Source organism: Hyperolius riggenbachi, chromosome 1 (assembly GCF_040937935.1).
Source record: "Hyperolius riggenbachi isolate aHypRig1 chromosome 1, aHypRig1.pri, whole genome shotgun sequence".
In the NCBI taxonomy this organism is placed as follows: Eukaryota; Metazoa; Chordata; class Amphibia; order Anura; family Hyperoliidae; genus Hyperolius; species Hyperolius riggenbachi.
In genome coordinates this window covers 416199408-416219745 of record NC_090646.1, presented here as the reverse complement: position 1 = coordinate 416219745, position 20338 = coordinate 416199408, and the positions used below count along the sequence as shown (strand labels likewise).

The following is a 20338-nucleotide window of genomic DNA, read 5'->3' as shown; positions in this document are numbered from 1 at the left end:
AGCGGCTTCCTGGTTACTATGGGAACCTCTCTCTGCACTTCCTTCGTCATCACGCAGCAGCCCCCGTGGGGCGAGCTGCTGTTAATTAAGAGCAGGGTAGGGGAATAGGAAGCCGCGGAGCTAAGGTAATAGCAGCGGCCGCGGGGGGGATCGGGTGGGAGAGGGCGGGGGGAGCGGGGGGGGGGGGGCGACCCTCAGGCACATCACTCGCAAGCAAGCCGACCCCCCAACTTTTGACCCACTTTTTGTGGGTCCAAAATTCGGCTTGCTTGCGAGTATATACGGTAGTTGTAGTTGGGATCTACGTCCTGCTGGTGGCTGTGCAGCTGTGCAGCTCTGACAGTCTGACTGAATAGTCCAACTATTTACCGCCGTATACTCACGTCATCCTCACTATTTGCACCGCTGTTCTATAATTGAACCCATTCGCTCTGCTGCCTCTGTGACAGCAGAGCTTTTGCATCGACAAGTTCATTGGCTTCTGACCCCGTGATTACTGTGATCCAATCACAGTAATCATAGGGTACAATAGGGAAAGGTTGGCTCTGGTCCTCAAAAGACAACAGTGGCGAGAGGTATGTGGAGGCTCCCATATTTATTTTCTTTCAAGCAATACCAGTTTCCCATATATCCTGTTGCTCCTCTTGCCTCTAATACATTTAGCCATAGACCCTGAACAAGCATGCAGCAGATTAGGTGTTTATGACATTATTGTCAGATCTGACAACCTTAGCTGCATGCTTGTTTCTGGGGTGGTATTCAAACACTACTGCGGCCAAATATATCTGCAGGGTTTGCTGGTAACTGGTGTTGTTAAAAAGGAAATAAATATGGCAGCCTCCACAGACCTCTCACTACAGTTGTCCTTTAAGGGGCCAGAGCTGTCCAAACCTGACAGGGTTAAAGGCTCCCATGACAAGTCTTTCACAGCAAATCTGTATTTGGAATGTGAGGAGATGAATTGCCAGGCCATTATTAAGGCAAATACAGACAAAGCTTATGATGGCTGACCAATCTGGTCAATGTTGAGAGATCACATAATATAATCTCTAGGTAAAGCCTGGTGGATTTTCTTACTGGTGCCTGCAATGTCTTTGTACAGTTTGTATAGTTTCTCCTCTATCTATTGCATTGTCAGTGTGCTGCACTGATCCATGTTTTCCTTTGTGCAGTAGCACCAGTGATTCAGATACCCTGAGGATGGTTGGATGGTGCCTGCATTTTAATAAATCCACGATCTATGCTGCAAATAATTAGGTGGGTGTTACACTAAGTACTCAAGTGCTGCAGTTTGGTCTTCAAAGCCCTACTTCTGATGCAGAGGGGAATTGGTGTGGGGAAATAATTGCATAGGCTAAATCAGTCAATAAAATCAGACTATTGGCTGTGCGGTGATTGGTTAGAGTTAGGCATATATTAGAAGAGTTAGTGTCTGTGGTTAAGGTAGGAGAAAGGATAGGAGTCTTATTGGAGAAAAGTGCTTCACATATGTTGTTGTTTATTCACAAATAATGGGTTAATCTCATTACATTTTACCTTTTCTGTAATTTGTCTGTTTGATAAGTCTAAGAAGCTCCTTACTCCCTAAAAAATAACATTGCGTGATTTCTTTCCAGTACCTGTTGAAATTTAGCAACATCAATTTATTTTCATATTTAGTACATTATCCATCCTGCCAAGTCCTGGATTCTATTAAATGTCGGTTATCAATATTTTGACTATTTCCATTTATAGTTTTAAAAATATTTTACCAGGAACTGTCAGACAGTCACATCAGTGTCTTCTCTTAAAGGAATTGGCTGTTTATACAATGCCAACTGAAAAAATTGGTAAAAACAGAAATGCATAGAAAAATGTAGCCTGTGTAATGTTCCTCTGTCTCAGAATATTGATTGAGGTGCAGTGAATAGAGGATATAAACACTGGGTGAACAGTGGGCTGAAGGCATCTGACTGAATGATGGGCTGTTTTCTGTATGATTCCACCACACAAATAGTATATCCCTACCAGCCACTCAGAAATTTACTGTTGATTTTGTTCAGTTACTTTCCATTAACTTCTTTCTGATTAAATGCCTAAAATTGACATTAAATCTGCTAACTGGGCCTTTTATTGACTGGCATGCTTTTCTTCATCTGCCAAGTAAAGACAGAAATCCATTTTTTCACTTGAAAAATTCATCTTTTTTTTACACAGTATGACTCCGAATGTCCATGTTGCAGAACTTTCCAAACTGTATACTTAATGTAGTAAATAAAGAAGACATAGATACAATAACAGCACTAGAGCTGGCAAAAGAATTGAGTTTTATAGAATAATACAGAGTAACTCATTAATCACAATTTAAGGAATGGGTTATTATAAAAAAATAATTTAAAAAAGGCGGCATTTAAGAATTTGGAAAACCGTGCTGCAGTGTTAAATGTATTTTTATTACAAAGGTATAACATCCGGATGTTAAAGTCCAGCATTCAGCTTAAGCAAACAGTGGTTAGCCTTCATTTGCACAATCAAAGCTCAACAGGGAGCAATGTCACAGAGGAAAATCATCAGGCAAAGCCAATCACTGCCACTTGTGGAAAAGACAACTGCTTTCTCATTCCCTGTGAGCTGCCAGACAAATATTATCCGAAGGTGACTCTTCAGCCAGTACAAGCACACAAGTGGATTGCCAAAAAAGTTTGGGACCCCATTGGATGCCTGATAGTTGTCCATCTGGAAGGGGACAGAAATGAAAAGCAAACAAGCAAGTGTGGTAAGTGCCCAGATTTCAAATTTCACGCAATTGTCAATAACAGGAACAAGAACAAAACTAGCCCTGAATGCTACTATTGATTTTGTTTTTGAGGTTAACATGTTCAAATAATGTAAAAAAAAAGTATGTGTATATATATATATATATATATATATATATATATTATAATATATACACACACACATCTGTGTTAGACGTGAACACCGATTTAAGTTCGTGGCTAAAGACAATGTCATGTCAAAGTTTACATGATGCTTGGTACAAATGTTGAGAAGTGAATGCATATGAATTTCTCTGTGCACTTTGATTTATCAGTAATTATGATAAGAAAAGGTATGCTTTCAAATGTCTTGGAACAATCTTTGTTGTTTTCTGTGACTTGATACTTTTACTTGGTTTACTTTTGTTTGGAAGATGCAGTAATTTGATGTTATGTTGCTGCACAGAGTATCTGCTATGTAGTGTATTGTATATAGCAATAGGTGATTTTCTTACAAGATATCAAAAATGTATTTTTACATATGTAAATGATGAAAATGTGTTGTCAGCTGCATGTGCCAATGCTAAGCATACATTTGAAATATTATATACTGTACTGGTCAGAGAAGTGATGGTCTGAGAAGTAGATGGTCTCAGGACCATGAAGTAGATTTTTTAAGAGTATGCCCAGTCTGACTTTTGATTAGAAGTTTATCAATGAATGTATTTAATTAACTGTTCTTGTTAAAAGCATAAAAGAGCTTGCTGTGTGTGTACACAATTCAAAAAGAAATCAGTGTGTGGTTGTGTGTGTGGTTGTGTGTGTGTATACAATTACAGACAATGAAAACAAAACAAAAAAACAAAGTATAAATAAAAGTATAAATAATAAAATAAAAGTAACTTTCATCTTAGATACTTCAGCTGATTCAGTGAGTGAAACCTCTGTTAAAAATTCCCTGTGCCTGTTTGGATATTGAAGAGACTACATGGAAATGTGTTCATTAGTAACTTATTAGGAGCACTGTCCATTTTTCATGCATGACTAGGGGATGGTCAATGAGATGTTAATTCTGAGTTGATGCTTTATAATATTATTTTTTGCAAATGTATGCTTGGGGCAATCAAATGCAGGCACTGTATTTAAATGGTTCATTTTCGATGTGCACTTCATAAAAATTAGCACCAATTTGGAATTATTAGCATCTCACTTACTTTCCTTTTGTAAGTCCTTTTAATTGTCACCCTAAATTCAGAGTCTAGAGATGAAATAGGAGGCAGGTAATACTTTGGGAATGGTGCATTGTCATAACAGCTTTATTACGTCATGTCATGTCCATAATCATGTCATTATTAACATATGGCACGCATTACAGGATGTCCTCTCATTTTAAACATGTTCATTAAAAGAATATGCTGACTTGTGGACTCCAAGTGAATCAATACGTGGTATAAAGTGTATCTTTATTGTTTCACTACACATCTGATGAAATTAGCTCATCACTATTTGCTATTTACAGGTGTCCATAAGGTTTTCATAGGGCACAGCACAACTCAGAAAATAGAGGAAATAGAACAGCTGGTCAATTAACTGGAACAATCTGAATTCATTATTTAAATTCTTCCTTAGACCATCTTCAGAAGAGAATTGTGGCTTACTTTGGAAGCTACACTATGGACTTTCATGCTTTCTTGGTTTCTTAGCACCAATGACCGTGTCTTATCAAAGTTTGTTTCAGTTTTGAAAATCTAGTTGCACACACAGTGCGATAGTATGAATACTGTACAACAGTAGACAATGGGCCTGATCCAATTCCGTTTTTTCTTCTAGGTGATATTTTTACATCTTATCAAAAATGTCTTTTAAGCCACCAGCCAGCAAAAAAATACTCAGAATAATGTTTTGGTACTTTTTCACTTGCAGAGTGCTGTAAAGTTATTTTAAACTGAGATAAAAAAAATCTCCTGGGGAAAAAATTGGGGGGAAAAGTGAATTGGATGAGGCCCAATGTATGTTGGGGAGGGAGTGTGAGCTGGGTAAAGTATGTGCAAATAGATTTTCTGGGACAGGATACCGTATATCAGGGCAATATGTTATTTATGTATAAAGTACAAAACTTGAATCCTTCTGGTGCAGTACAATCTGTGAACTTATGCTAAAATGACTGCTGCCAAATGAGCAATGTTCAGAGGCTCTGCGTGATATTTTTTTTCTTACCAAATACAGAAACCCCATTTTCTTTCACAAATAATAAAAAAAAAATCCTCAAAAGCTTGTGTTTTTTGTATGATACTTTGATTTCCAGGAATCATTCTATGTACTGGTAGTTAAAAGACAGCTGAAGTGAGAGGGCTACGGAGGCTGCCATATTTATTTCCTTTTAAACAAATACCAGTTGACTGGCATAATGCTGATCTTTCTAATGTTTAAAGAGACTCTGTAAAAAAAAACCCTCTCTGGGGGATACTTACCTTGGTATGGGGAATCCCCAGGGTCCCAATGAGGCTTCCCCCCTCACCTGTAGCGTCAGGGAATCCAGCACTGGCTCCCCCGAATCCCCCCCCACAACATGCTTGACAAGGCTTGCTTTATTTACCTCTCTGGGATCCAGTGCAGATGCAGTAGCGGCTCTTCGGTCGGGCTAGGCGGAAATAGCCAAGCCCGATCGTATGCACTCGTGCCTGTGCAGTAGAGCGGATCGATCGGGTTCAGCTATTTCTGCCTTAACCCAAATGAAGAGCGGCTAGAGTACCTGCACAGGATCGTGGTAGGTAAATATTTACCTCGTCGTACTTCGGGGGACCCTGACACTTGAACAGAGGGACAGAAGAGGATGGGGGAAGCCTTGTCAGGATCTAGAAGCTTCCCTCTCCTGAGGGAAGTATCCCCCAGAGGGATTTTTTTATTACAGATTCTCTTTAAATCATGCGCCTGAAACAAGTTTGTTCAAAGTCTATGGTTAAGGCTGCTTACACACCAAGACGTTACAGGCGCACGTTAGTGCGCCTGTAACGCTCCCCCAACGCACAGCAATGTAACACAAGTGGGCTGTTCACACAGCCCACGTTGCATTACATGTAACGCTGCACGTTCTCCGCAAAGTGCAGCATGCTACGGCGTTGGAGCGGCTATAGCAGCGTTAGACTGTTTGCACATGCGCAGTGGGGGGCGGAGAGGAGGCGGAGAGAGCCAGCTACAGTAGCCGCGCACATGGCTACTTAATATTCACTGCACTGGCGGGCGCTGATTGGCCGGCGGGACCACGTGATGCGGAGTGTCTCGCTCCGCATCACGTGGTCCCGCTGGCCAATCAGCGCCACTCTGGGAGACATTATAGGAATCGAGCCGCCTAACGCGGCTCACTCTACCGTCGGCTCTTGCAGCACCATACGTTGTGTTAGGTGCACGTTATGCGACCTTAACGTGGCACCTAACGCAACGTCTTGGTGTGCAAGTAGCCTAAAAGTATAAGAGGCAGAGGATCAGCAGGACAGCAAGAACATTTGCAGTATTTAAAAGGAAATGAATATGTCAGCCTCCATATCTTTCTCACTTCAGGCATCCTTTAAGGTCAAACTAAATGATCAACATGTAATAAAGTGTAAAAGACTATAAAGAGACACCTAAACTGAACACTTTTACAGCACAAACCTTTCAGGAAAACCTTTGCAAACTGCGTCCAAGGTTGTATGGCCTATTAGAGATTTGTAGTTAGTATAAACAGGGTCCACAATGTATCTGGAAGACCCCTTCTTTCCCTTTGCTTTTATCCTCAGCTATGAAGTTCTTATTTTAAGATACCATCACTTTGTGTTTGGCGAAAAAAAACCTCCTTGCTTATTGTCCTTACTCTGTAGATTAGTTCTCAAATTTCTGTTCAGAAAGCCCTACTGGGCCACAGGCATATGGACATGTGTTCCTTGCCATGAACTATAACTTAAATTTCAGATCAATTTTATTTTCTGCAAGTTCTAGTGGACCATAACACAAACATTTAATCTAATTATTTTGAAACTATTAGTAGCATTTTTCACGAATGTTCACAATATTATTTCACATTCATGGGGGATGATGCTGCAGGTAAAGAAATGGAAGTGTGTGCTCCTCAGCATCTATGCTCTAGTTCATGGTGCACACAATATTCTGTATAACATTTTATCTCATGTTTTTGTAGCTTATGCTGTTTTTGTACAAAATTATGCATATCAACAAATTGACATAAAACTTTTCACCTGCAGAATTACTGAAACAGTGTAGGTTTTCAGATGCTGGTGGTTGGTTTATATGCAATCAAACACTTTAATCCTGCTAAAAGCAGATATAAAAAATACCACACAACATACAGGCTGCTGGAACAATAGATGAAAGGCTCATGGAGGGAAGCCCTGCATAGTTGGTAGCTCTCTTTCAGCTGACCTTTAGATTTCATGAATTGGTTTAAGGGTTATGTGCATATGTAAGGCAAAACATTTTTAATATTAATAGTAAAAAAAAAACGTTTGTGAGTGCAAACAAATGGACTTACAGTTGTCAGCACTAGTTCAGCACCATGGAGGGAAGGCTGACCGAGTAAAGGTACCCTTACATTTAGTGGAGATTAGAGAGAGATCTGTCGGCTGGCCATACACCACAGGCCGATTCCCGATAAATTTCAGCATGAAAACTCAGGAATCGGCCTAGTCCACTCACCTACCACGCGGTACCCATCCGTCTTTGGACGGGCTTCCTCCAGCCCTATTCACTCGGATTGCTCCCACGCCGCTGTTCTCTGCTGTCCACAGCTACGTATGTATCTCCTTTTAATGTGAGATGTAAATAAGCTGTGTTGTCTAACATCTTGTCGATATACAGAAACTGAAGAAGACTTATCAGCCGAAAGCTTACTTACTTTTTTTAAAGTGGACCTAAACTCTTGCACAGTACACAAGGAAAACACAATGTACCATATTTTTTGAGCTATAAGATGCAGCTAGAGGACAAAAACCAGGGAAAAATATACTATACCTGTAACGTCCATGGTCCAAGAGCGTCTTGTAGATATTCTCCACACTTATTCTTTATTCTTCTCCTCCTGTCCCCCTGGTGTCCTTCCCTTGTCCCCTTGGTGTCCTCCCACCTGCCCCCCTTGTGTCCTGTGTTCCCCTTGTGTCCTGTGTGTCCCCCTTGAGTCCTCCTCCTGTCCCCCAGTGTCCCCTTTATGTCCTCCAGTGTCCTGTATGTCCCCTTTGTGTCCTCCTGTTGTCCCCAGTGTCCTCCTTGTGTCCTCCCCCTGTGGCAGTTGTATCATCCTCCTGTCCCCTAGTGTCCTGTGTGTTCCTCTTTCCCTGTAGCTGCCTCCATGTCCCCTCTGTAGCCAACTCAGTATCCTTTCTGTAGCTGCCTCCATGTCCCCTCTGTAGCCGCCTCAGTGTCCCCTTGCTCTGCGTGCGTGCAGTAAATAGCAGTAGTAGCCACTTGTATCACTTACCAGACCAAGTGTGCCTGCGGCGAAAAGTGGTTTCTCTCTTGCTTAATCCTTCCCCCTTGTGCTGGTCACACGTTTAATGATCAGAGCAGGAAGTGCGGCTAGCTACAGAGGGGACACAGAGGCGGAGAGAAAGGGGAACATAAGGTGGTTACAAAGGGGAAAATGGAGGCACACATACAAACACTAGGAGTGCAGAAAAACCCCACTTTTTGGGGGGAAAAAGTGTCTTATAGTCTGAAAAATACAGTAGTTGCTGAGAAATTCACTCTGTGGACCTGATCTAATTCACATTTTCTCCTAAGTTTTTTTTCCTAGGAGATAATTTTTCATCTTCTGTTTAAAATACGTTTTGCACCCTGCAATTGAAAAGGTACCAAAAAGTAGGTGAAAAGTACTGTCAGAAGTATTGTGAATATTTTCTTGCTTGCTGCTGGCTTAAAAGGCATTTTATTTACAATATGAAAATATCACCTAAAATAAAACTTAGGAGAAAATGTGCATTGGATCTGGCCTCATGTGTGTTTAGGAAGATCAGCTTGTGTTCTTAGCTGATATCAGCAAATGTTAATTAAGGCTGTCAACTATGTCTGAATTGTGCTGCAGTGCGCCGTTGTTCTGTGCTAATATGTAAACACTGGCGGTAAACCCTGTGCTCCCCGGAAATCCAGGAAGTAAAATCTGTAGGAGTTCTATTAATTGTAACAAAGAAGTGTTTTGCTTTAAAGGCTACTATGCTGTTGCTTATCTTTTAGAGGAGAGAGGAAGTTCTGACTTTAATTAAACCAGTTAATTGTATCATCCTGATTCAAAACGTCTTGTTTTAAAATGAAACTCTCCTTTCCCGTGTAAGAGATGATTTCTGGTTATATTAGCTCCTTTTTTCATAGCTGTCCATGAGGATTCCAGGGCAAGGATTTTCCATCCATGGTGTAAACATACAGTGACCAGTATTGTTCTAACTTCCTATATTGGTTTAAACTGCAGGAAAGCAAATCTTGTATTTTTATAGAAAAACTGAACATTATTTTTGAAGTGCTGCTGGCACAATAAGAGAAGCATCAGATATTTCCAGACTTTAATAAGCATGTACATTTAAACTAGGAAAGGTTGAGTGAATCAAGCCTGATCAAAATCTATCTTACCAAAGTTCTTGTCTCCAGAGTGTGTACGTGTGTGTGTTCACATTGTGAAAAGTCGCTTTAGTACTGAAAGCATTGCAATTTCAATGGAATAGTTTCCATTGAATCAATTTTTTGTAGTCCGCCCAAAACTGTTCCCGAAAAGTCTGGCTAAGCGCACTCCCCCATCGTGCTCCCGCATGCAGCTCAGGCGCAGAACACTCCCAGGCGGCGTGAATGCAGCTGGAGTGCATGGCCAGGGCGCACATGCGCAATTGACTCCCCGAGGACTTTCCGTCAAAGTTTAACTTTATTTGTCTTCAAGGGGAACTTCAGCCTAAACAAACATACTGTCATTAAGTTACATTAGTTATGTTAATTAAAATAAATGGGTAATATAATCTCTTACCCACCCTGGTTTAAAAAAACAAGCAAATGTTTGTGATTTCATGGGGAAGCCATCTTTTTGGTTGAAAGGAGGTGACAGGGAGCATGAGACATAGTTCCTACTGTCCTGTGTCCTGGTCACCCCTCCCAGCTGCGCGTGCTAGGCTTCAAATCTCAAATTCAAAATAAAACAAAACAAATTTGCACAAAACAGCAGAAGGAGAACAACATCAGAAATCCCATCATGCTTTGCACAGCATCAGGGGAAAAATGCCCAGGCAGGTTTCTTTGACGGGACAGAGCTTAGCTTCTGTGCAGCTAAAAATTAGGCTTGGGTAAGAAAAACAAAGTTCTGATGCTGTGAAACTGTTAAAGAAACATCGAGCCTTTTCAGTGCTGCTGAGTAGATTTTTAGTCTGGAGGTTCACTTTAACTTATTTTAGTTACTATATTTCAATATTAATACAGTTTAAGGTTTGGGCATAGAAAAAGGTATAGTATAGTATTATAGCTATGCATATTTTAATAGTAACTTTCTAGCAAACAAAAACTATGCTTATCTTTCATATGTACTAAGCCCTATACTTGCTAGATAACAGATTCTACTGTACCTGCAGACACACATTATGACATTACTGAGCTGTTTGTATGGCCTACATTATTTTATGGCTCTCACAGATTTCTCTGTTGTCAATATGAAAGATTTCTGATGCTCTTTGATGCTGCATTAGCTTTCTTACATATGAATGAAGCATCTGTGGCTATTTAACATACAGATAGCATGTTCTATATGCATAAAGCTGGATGAAAGAGAAGCAGTCTCTCTTGTCTGATCATTACAGAGTTGTTTATACTTTCTAATCATGATCAGTAGAATACTTCAATGATTTGTGATTAACTTATATATGCGATATGTGTATGTGGCATCTGTAGAAATAATTAAGCAAAATTGGTAACTGGCACTGACTGCAGATGAAGTTTGGGAGCCTGTAAGAAATATAATGTTGAAGAATTTTATATCATTTTATAATATATTTTTAAGAATTTTAATATCTATTTATATCTAATAAAAACAAATTAGCCCACTCGACCTGGAGTATTTTGTTTTTAGAAACTACTTTGGCCTAAACCATTTTTAAACTGCATTGAATTTTCAACATTCTACATTTCTAGTGTCTTTATTATATAAATATAGCCAAAATAATTAGCCAAGAGGGACATATTGACAATTTTTACAAAAAAGATTTGACATCAAAATTAGTGTTTACAATGCAAGACAAAGCTATATTTGGCTCTTTTAACTATATTTCAATTAGATGGCATAATAATAGTAAATAGAGGCACTAGAAGTCCCCAATACAGACACCCCAAACACCCTTCTTCCTGAGACATAAACAAAAACAGCCAAATTCATGTATCAGCTAAAAGTATTTATACTGTCACAATGTATGTGTACTAGTGATTATTCAAATAGCTGATTGGCCAGCACCAATGAAAAGTCAATATTTGAGTCCTTGACATTGCAGTAAAATATGATGAATTTCTGGGAGCATTGCTTTGAATCAGTAGCCTGATCAAGGGTGTTCTGCACAATTCATTGGTTAGGAGTACAGTACACCTCTAATATCTATGCATCTGAATTTTTTTTTTTTTAGCTTGGTTTTACACTTGTTTCTCCTTTTGCATTGCACCTCAACACAAAATCCTTGCTCATATGACACTGAGGTAGAGTGTGTCAACAGGGTCTTATGCATAGCGCCACCCCCCGCTCAGTGACATACACCCTGCTGGATCAGTTCACGCATGCATGCCATGACGCCCTGTGTTTTGATGTTTACACTACTTTGAGGCCTATAGACTTCCATTACCCGAGGCACTGTGCATTAAGCTTGTTGCCCTTGTGTCGGCCTGGATACTTCAAGCGCACCACAATGGACTGCAATAAATGTGAAAGTCTTCTTGGACTTTCATTGCTTTCGCATCCCGTTGCTGTAAAATATGGTAAAGCAAGGCAGGTTTAACCTGCAAGTGTAGAAGAGCCCTACATTTCCAGTTAAGAAGATTAAGAAATGACACTGGAAATATATTCAGATGTTTCTCAATAGCAGGATTAGAAATTGAAATTTACCCAAGTTTTATAAAAAAAACAGAGTAAAATTATTGTGGCTTCCCAGACAGTACTTTTTCATAATTACAATTACACCCTTGTCTCCATTTAACATAATTGTATTGTCTTGTACTGTAATTAACAAAAAATAATCTTCATCATGTTGAACCCCATTTGCATAAGTAATTTGGTAAAACATCTACCAACTGGAATATATGGAAAGATGTTTACATGTACTTTTGTTACTCTCTAGATCCTTTTCAATGTGTCTTCCAGGATCTTTCCCAATCTCTGATCATTACAAGCCTTAGATCCTTAGATTCTGGCTTGAAACCCAGTCACAAATCGTAAATTGTTCACAAAATAAATGTGGTCACAAATTAATTAACTAGGTCATTTTTAGAAGCAGTTGAGCCTGGCAAAGAAAGGCATGAAATAATTTGAAAAAATGAAGTGTGAACTGAAATTGTATAATTCACCTTATGCACAATTTGATTTAGTGAGTGTGACAGGTATACTTAAAAAAATAAATATAGTACCGCATATTCGGGAGCAGGAAAAAATGGTGCAGGGGAAAAAATAGCGCACCGTTCCACCGATAAATGTATCATAAAACGCTATTTACCGTTTTAACGTTAATACATTCAGACGGTAAATAGCGTTTTAAGATACATTTATCGGTGGATCGGTATGCCATTAGAAGAAGCAGAGGGGTTTCACTACAGCTACATTCTCAAATTTCCGAGAATCCTTGCTAGCGTCCAAATCCATGGCAACAGAGAGGAATCCGAGGCAGCCTCTGCTAGATGTTTCCCCAGTCTGGCCACTGAGCACAAAGGAGGAGGGCAGAGACGTTCCACAAAACACTCCCTACTACGGACACAAGTACTTAATTATTCTTTTCTGACAAGTCCCTGCAACTGATATACCACAACGCTAAGGGTACAGACTAGGAAAAAGGTTTTACAAGTTTGCTCTTCACTGCTTTTTTTTTTTTTAAACGGCACTATTGTAATATTATTGTAACGTTTTTAAAATAAAAGTGTGAACGCAAAATAAGGATAAGAGACAAAGAATTGGTGGCTGCAAACTGACCAAAAATAGCGGTGATTAGTCAGAGAAGTGACTTTTCTCTGACTAAACACCGCTATTTTTGGTCAGTTTGCAGCCACAAATTCTTTGTCTCTTATCCTTATTCTGCATTCACACTTATTTTAAAAACGTTACAATAATATTACAATAGTGCCGTTTAAAAAAAAAAAAAAGCAGTGAAGAGCAGATTCGAACCTGTAAGACCTTTTCCTAGTCTGTACCCTTAGCATTGTGCTATATCAGTTGCAGGAACTTGTCAGAAAAGTATAATTAAGTACTGGTGTCAATAGTAGGGAGTGTTTTGTGGAACGTCTCTGCCCTCCTCCTTTGTGCTCATTGGCCAGACTGGGGAAACATGTAGCAGAGGCTGCCTCGGATTCCTCTCTGTTGCCATGGATTTGGACGCTAGCAAGGATTCCTGGAAACGTGAGAATGTAGCTGTAGTGAACCCCCTTTGCTTTTTCTAATGGCGCACCGATCCGCCGATGAATGTGTCTTAAAATGCTATTTACCGTTTTAATGTATTAACAGTAAAACGGTAAATAGCGTTTTATGATACATATATCGGTGGAACGGTGCACCATTTTTTCCCCTGAGCCATTTTTTACTGCATGCGTATATTCCGGCGTATAAGACGACTGGGCGTATAAGATGACCCCCCCCCCCCTAACTTTTCCAGGTAAAATATAGATTTTGGGATATACTTGCCGTATAAGACTATCCCTCTTCCAACGCACCCCCCCCCCCAAAAAAAAACATCATATACTGGTGCTATGTATGAACAGATACTGGTGCTGCACTGTTTGTGGTACCCAGTATATAACAGTATATAGGCAACTGACTGGTTGGATTGGTCAGCTCTCCCTCTCCCTAAGTGGATTGGTCAGCTCTCCTTGTCTACCTGTTTATCAGAGCGGTATGGAAGAACAGATTGCGCTTTGCCCATAAAACATGCATGCACCTGCGCCGCTTCACTACAGTCCTCTGCAGCAAGATCTGACATGACAGAATATACAGTAATTTTTTTTAAGTAGGAAGAAATACATAATTCTAAGTGACTATGAGGTGCTGATTTTTTTTCTTTATATATTTTTAATATGTTGCATTTATACAATGAAGACTGTTTACTGCAGAAATATTGACACAGTTCAAAGCACAGGCCACCTTTTCATGATACACTTACAATTATCAGTAATTCAAAGCCAACCCTGCTAAACATTACTTACAATTACAGTTTGTAATTTTTAAATGCCTGATAGTGTTATGGAGCATACTGAAAGCCAAACGTCTGTTTATTTATAATGCGAAAGATTAAATGTGTCTTTTCAGAATGTTAAATAATGTAAAAACATCTACTGAGCACCCAACTGTGGGGCCAAATGACATTCCTTTTAGTTAGCCTAGCAGAAAGGTATAAAAGGCCATATGAATGTTTTATAATGAGCATTCTAAATCACTTCCTGCTTTTCAATTAGGAGTGTGCAGTTCTAATGCCTAATATTTTACTTGAGATAGATCATTCTTTTAAGTGTTCATTTGGAAAATGTGTACTCCGCATTATCATAATTCTTACATTTGTTTAATGTCATTATTTATTTTCTGCTAAAAATAGATCCTTTGCAGTGAGGTTTTTGTTCATCAAATTTCTTCCTCTGCCTATAATACAGGATAATAAAAAATGTTTTTTCCTCCAGCTGCCAGCATCCAGTAATAAGCAGCATTAAATATTTTTAATAAGTTCCCAGTGTGTGATTGATTTGTTAAAAGTGGATGTTTCCGATGGAGGAACTTCAAATATGATGGGCTCCCGGACCAGAAGAAAAAAGGCAAAAGAAAACACTAGGAACACCAGTATAGTGTAGTAGTTAGAGCACTTGGATATTGATTACAGAGAGTGCTACTTAAAAGGTGGCTTGCTAGATAGCAACCACCATATAGGACCCGTAGAGAACTCGCTCTCCATGGGGATTCAACCAGGAATCTCCTTTAGATTATGATGGTTGCTCTCCAGAAAAAGTGAGACAAAATACAAGGCCACTGTATATATTTTCCTGGGGAGTCCCCTAATTATAGGGGAAGACTGAGATGGGTGGGTGTCCAATACATATTTGTATCTCTTAAGGTAGCCATACTTTTATTGATTTTGCATCAAGCGAGTAAGCAATTGACTTTATTGGGCAATCAACTACAGTGTGGTTGACTGAAACCCGATTGACTAGTGGCCCACACCCTAGAAGCAATATCTGATGTGATTCACCCTTTACTAATCGATCTGAAAGATGTTGTGCCTCCATGCCCTGAATCCAAAAATCGATTCTTTGTCAAGCAAAATCATGTGAACAGTAACCGATTCCTGTATGATCAACCAAAATCTTCCATCCTGCTCCATCAACAAATCGAAGTGATACTGGATTCTCTCTCAATTCAATAATATTATTTAATCAGTTGGGCATCAGGCCTTCAAATTGCTGTATGGCCACCATTTTTTCCTTGTTCTGGTTTAAGATTGTGTATTTTATCCTTCTAATATTTTACATCACAGGGGCTTTTACAGCTCCTCCTCTCAGCCATCCCTAAATTTGTTAGAGGACATATCTTCACTTTACTGCCCTTCACTGCATCTCCTTTAGCAAATACACACACAGCCATCTGTTACCAGATGTCCAAGAGCCAAAACCCAACATCCGCCACTGCATGTCAGGCTTTCCTGTCCCCATCTCTCCACCTCGCTCCCCATTACTCTGCATGGAAAAACATAGAAGAAAAGTGTGTTCGGCACCACTCCTTTTCACTTAAAATTGCTTTAATATCCAATGTTGTTCATGCTAACTCATACAGTGTATGGAACCATAATTGAAACGGCATACCAGGTGCTTATGCTGAGCCTTATGGGCTAATTTATTCACTAGACTCCCTCCTGTCTGTTTGTAGCAGCTCTGCCCAGCCCACTAAACCTACCAACCAAGTGAAAAGGAGTGGTGCCGGACAAACTTTTCTTAGGTGTTTTTCCAAATTGATGTACCTGTTGTTTTAAGTCAAGGAGAACACCCAGACACTTGTTTAGGTTGTACGACATCAGGGCTGCTACCTCCAAAAGTATCACAGACTTATAAGTAAACTCCTAAGCATTAGCTACTGCAGTGCCAGCTTGAATCTCTGTGTTTATATTGTATTACTCTGTGCCAACCTGTTGGACCAGCTGGGATATTGGTATGTAGCCCCACCCTCCCAGTAATGCTTAGCCTAAGCTGTTTATATGCAGAATTCTCCTCCCAGGGCAATCTTGGAAACCTGATATTGTTTCTACACACAACGAAAAACATTTTGCAGTGATACACCTGCCAGCAGTAATGATACATTTAATGATTTGATGATATCCTGTGGTACATTTCAGAATATAATTAAGAGTTAGGAAAGATTTTACAATAGGCAAACAGTGACTAAATCATTTATAAAGTAATATTTATTCATTACATTATATGTGTTCCTCTTTAATGCATAAGGGGTTTATTTTTCCATTCCTTAAAGAGGAACTTCAGCCTAAACAAACATACTTTCATTAAGTTACATTACTTATGTTATTTAAAATAGATAGGTAATATAATCTCTTACCCACCCTGTTTTAAAAGAACAGGCAAATGTTTGATTTCATGATGGCAGCCATCTTTTTGGTTGAAAGGAGGTGACAGGGTGCATGAGACACAGTTCCAACTGTCCTGTGTCCTTATCACCCCTCCCAGTTGCTAAGCAATGTGAATAACAACATAGCAAATCCCATCATGCTCTGCACAGCATAAGGAAAATAAGCCCAGGCTTTTTTTCTTTGATGGGTGGAGCTTAGATAAAAATACAGCAAAAAATTATGCTTTGGTAAGAAAAGCAAAGTTCTGATGCTGTGAAACTGTTAAAGAAACACCAAGCCTTTTCAGTTCTGCTGAGTAGATTTTTAGTCCGGAGGTTCACTTTAAGGTTTCTGATTCAGTATTCCATAAACATAGGTAAAGATTATCCATGTAACAGAACTCCATGTCCAGATAATTACGCTTTGTTTTCGGCATCTTTTTTGAATTATTTCACAGACATTTGGTGTGATGTAACTTTATTGCTAGTGTACAGCCTAAATCCTTGGAAAATCTTTCACTTAATGGCAATTTCATCCATAATTGCTGAAGGTTTCGTTTCCTCGCTTCCTTTAATTCTAACACATGTTTCCATGTTACTTACAGTAAATTCCTCCATCAGTGTAGGCAGCATGTCAGGTTAATGAGCCACTGTTTGCAAGCAGAGTTAAAGTTGTCATTCAAAAAACTCTTCAGGGCTTTTTAATATATTTCTGTAGAACACAGCGAATCCTTGGAGGAAAAGGGAAAAAAGGTTTCACACAGCATTGTAAATGCCAGTACATATCATTGTCATTTTAATGAGCCAAGTGCTTATTTGATTTTTTTTTTCATTAGTTTTAGTTTACCTTTTTCTATTTTCACATACAAATCTACTTATACCGCTGTACATCAAATAATGTAATAGATTTTCTGAATTTGTTGGTTAGATAGTAACAACATGAGGAATTAACCCATACACACAAGAGAGCTTGTAGTTTGACTCAGCTGTAGTATTAGTATTACTGTATATAACCACAGATATGACAACTTTTTGAGTCCCAAATTCAAATTTTGGGTGCAAAATGGTGGCAGTGGTGTGTGTGTTTGTGTGTGTGGGCATACATCGCCAGTTGGGTTATTTCGCAGATGAGGTGTGTGGGGGCCCCCATATGCAAAGTGCACTGTGGAGCATGCTGCAGTATGTGTAGCTACCTATCCTTGCTCTGGCTTGCTTTCTCTAGGGTCTTGTGCAGCTTTCCAAACTTGCCACCAGATCTCCAGGCTTACTGTAGTCACATGACAGTGAGTTTGGACCTCTAGTGGCCAGTTTATAAACTGCATAGGACACTAGATGCAAGCCTTTGTGAGGAAAGATAGTTAACCGTGCTAAAACATGCTTGTACTTGGATAGTGCACTCAAAGGCACCTACAAATCTGCACTCTGCATAGGGGGCAATGGCACTACATTGGGGGTCAGCCAATCAGCGGGTCAAAGCTTTTGGCGTATTTTTAAGGCCAAAAGTAAGTGTGTGTGTGTGTGTGTGTGTGGGGGGGGGTCGCCATATGTGCAGAAGGGCTAGCCCGCATGTATATATACGGAAACAGGTCAGCAATGACATAATGATAAAATGGCTAGAGAGGAGCATGCAGAAAAACAGTTCATGCTTACAGAGAAAGTCCCTACGTGGTCATTCGTTACAACCGCCTGCATTGATATTGTACAATCAAAAAAGAGCGATCAATGAAAAATGATGCCATGTTACAACCCTGATAACTGTAACTATAAGATTAAATGGCAATATAACCCTCACTTGCTGTATATGTTTGCAATGTTATCTTCATTTTAGATACAGTGCCAGAACCTGACAAATTCTACTGGCGGTCTTGCTCCAACCTACTGAGTTCTTGATAGTGTTGGGCGAACACCTGGATGTTCGGGTTCAGGAACATTCGCCGAACATGGCCGCGATGTTCGTCATGTTCGGGCCGAACCCCGAACTCCCCGAACATCCCACTTTTGGGGGCCCTATGGGGTCGCAGGCATAAGGGGGGAGCATGCCCCGATCGCGGGGGGGGGGGGTTGGAAATTCCCCCCACCCCCTCCGCTAGCGCTCCCCCCGCTGCCCGCTTCCCCATACAAAAGTTTGACGAAAGTAAAATAGTACCGGTGGTGGTGGCTGGCTGCTGCAGTGGCTGGCTGGCACTATGAAGTGACTGAGGAGGAGGAGTCGGAGTAGGACGCGTTGAGGGAGGCTTCAGCGGTAGTACCCTTGTGGTACTTCCGCCCTTTCTCTGACCTCACGTCCTCTGCATACGAGGGTACGCGTCACGCGTACCCTCGTATGCATCATCACGCAGAGGACGTGAGGTCAGAGAAAGGGCGGAAGTACCACAAGGGTACTACCGCTGAACCGCCCGCTGCCCGGCCTCCCTCAACGCGTCCTACTCCGACTCCTCCTCCTCAGTCACTTCATAGTGCCAGCCAGCCACTGCAGCAGCCAGCCACCACCACCGGTACTACTTTACTTTCGTCAAACTTTTGTATGGGGAAGCGGGCAGAGGGGGGAGCGCTAGCGGAGGGGGTGGGGGGAATTTCCGACCCCACCCGCGATCGGGGCATGCTCCCCCCCTTATGCCTGCGACCCCATAGGGGGGCCGTATTTGGCCGAACAGGGCCCTGTTCAGCAGTTCGGGCGAACCACCAGGTGTTTGGCCGAACTCGAACATCACCCGAACAGGGTGATGTTCTGCAGAACCCGAACAGTGGCGAACACTGTTCGCCCAACACTAGTTCTTGAAAGACTTTTTTTTCTGTAAGGAAATGTTCTTTTCTTTTTTAGTATAAAAGGTGATTATTTCCACCTCTGCTAGTGCTTACCAATAGGAAGGCACTACTGAAAGACCCATCAGCTAGCCACACACCCCCAAGAGCAGTCCTCCAGTATCTCACAGTGCTGAAGGAACTGTAAACTGGAGCCAGCTTTGGAGGAACTTGAAACATCCTGCTTTCCATTGGGCTAAAATCTTGCATACCTTGTATTCTGACCTGCTAATGTAGAGAGCATGGTTTTTGAAAAAAATCATTTTAAAATGATATTAAACTTTTTATAAGGGGAAAAATATTAAACTAATATTTGTGAAGCTGTAACAACTTCTCTAAACCAATATCACTGCTTCCTTCTTAACGCTTAAAGTAAGAAAAATGCTAAAGCAAACTTTGGACCTTAGATTTGGTCCTTAAATTGATAACCAGGTTTTGTGAATAAGGAGTTCAGATTGGCAAAACATATAGGAATGAATAATACATGAAGCTTCTCATTTACTAAGGGATATCAATTGAGGATCTCATAATGATCCAACAACAATTTCATTGGCTCCTGACCCTGTGATCACTGTGAGTCAATCACAATGATTACAGACTATATAAAATGTTGAAAAGATGGATCTTTTCAAATCAAACCAAAACTCTTGTGCAGCAGACAAGTAAAACATAATTTACTCTATATGTGTTTAGAGAGATTAACCTGTCTAATTAGGCCTTATCAGCAAGTAATCAGCAATTTTAAATCAGGGCTGTCAGCTGTGTCTGAACTATGCTATGCCGTTGCTCTGGGCTAATATGAAAACACTGAAGATTAACCCTTTCTGTGCTCCCAAGATACCAGGAAGCAAACACTGAAGTGTTTTTGTAAGATTTCTGTAAAGGTTATTATGCGATTGCTTATCTTTTAGAGCAGAGAGGAAGTTCTGAGTTTAGGTCCACTTTGAGAAGCCAGAGACATCCAGTACTGAAAGGGTTAAACAATGTCCCAAAACGATCATATTCTTTG

The 20338-nt window shown here is 40.3% G+C and overlaps 1 long non-coding RNA gene across 1 annotated transcript in view; it reads right to left on the bottom strand.

Moving 5' to 3' along the window:
- Nucleotides 1–2457: 2457 nt before the first annotated feature.
- Nucleotides 2458–20338, bottom strand: part of LOC137552695 (uncharacterized) — a 75127-nt gene continuing 57246 nt past the window's right edge. The window contains exons 3-4 of the long non-coding RNA XR_011027163.1: nucleotides 8203–8304; nucleotides 2458–2715 (exon numbers count right to left, since the gene is read on the bottom strand). This is a non-coding gene — a long non-coding RNA (uncharacterized lncRNA). The remainder of the gene's footprint in view (nucleotides 2716–8202; nucleotides 8305–20338) is intronic.